Source organism: Laccaria bicolor, genomic scaffold, assembly GCF_000143565.1.
Source record: "Laccaria bicolor S238N-H82 LACBIscaffold_62 genomic scaffold, whole genome shotgun sequence".
NCBI lineage: Eukaryota > Fungi > Basidiomycota > Agaricomycetes > Agaricales > Hydnangiaceae > Laccaria > Laccaria bicolor.
This window is the reverse complement of record NW_001889933.1, coordinates 9,829-11,124: the sequence shown is the minus strand read 5'-3', so window position 1 is coordinate 11,124 and position 1,296 is coordinate 9,829.

Genomic DNA, 1,296 nt, shown 5'->3' with positions numbered 1-1,296 from the left:
CGGGTCGTCAAATTTGCAAAGACATTAAGCGGGCTTTCACCATCGGAACTCTCAACCAAGACCTCCTCTGTTGTATCGCGCTCATGAACGCGCTCGAGGATTTTCTGCACCTTCGCACCACCATATCCACCAGCCTCACTAACTCCAAGTCCGGCACTTATACATCTGAGGACATCCTGCTCCTACTCGAGACCGAACAATCTCTACGCGACACAGACACATTAAAACGAAACCACAACAACCAAATCACTGAATCCACAGCCTTAGCAGTTCAACAATCCAAATCATCGAGGTCTACCTCCTCCAATGCCCCCTTTTGTACTGGCTGCAAACGCTCAGGCCACACCCATCCTTACTGCGTTCTAACTGGAGGCGGAATGGAGGGAAAGACCATAGTGGAGTCCATTGCAGCTCGTAAAAGGGACAAGGAAAATAAGAAGGCAGGGGTTAATAGCAACGCCTCAACTCCAGGGAAAGTCTCAGTCACCATGAAAGACTCCAGCGGCAAGGCATTTATTGTGCACGTTGATCCCGCAGACATATCTATGCCTACACCCAACGCTGAATTTGCAGGAATCATGTCCGACGCTATCCCAGACAGTTTTTCTCCCGCCGCACCTATTGAATCAATCGAGTACGAAGGATGGTTCGCATTTGAGGAGGAGCTGAAGACTGGTGGCTACCACTTTTATGATAAAACTAAGGCAATTGCCTGCAGAGCTGTGTGTATAAGTCCACAAGTTTTATGAAAGGCATTTCATAGATGTGTCCTATGTTTTCTTTCTCATCAAACCTATGTTCTTTTCATAAGATATAGGCAAGGCCACAGAGTGCTTTTCATAATTAAACCTGTGCGCTTTCAATAGGTATTTCATTCACTATGTTAGGTGTATTCATTGCCTCTTTCATATTTAATGGTGTGCGCTTTCATTGAATATTTCATTAGGAATATTGGATGCTTTCATTGTACTTTTCATAATTAATGTTGTGCAATTTCAATAACTATCTCATTCCCTAGGTCAGGTGTATTCATTGCCTCTTTCATAATTAATTGTGTGCGCTTTCATTGAATATTTCATTAGGAATATTGGATGCTTTCATTGTACTCTTCATAATGAATGTTGTGCAATTTCAATAAATATCTCATTCCCTAGGTCAGGTGTATTCATTGCCTCTTTCATAATTAATGCTGTGCGCTTTCATTGAATATTTCATTATCAATTCTGGGTGCTTTCATTGTGCATTTCAATAAATATTTCATTAGCTAGGTTATATGTATTCATTGCTTCTTTCATA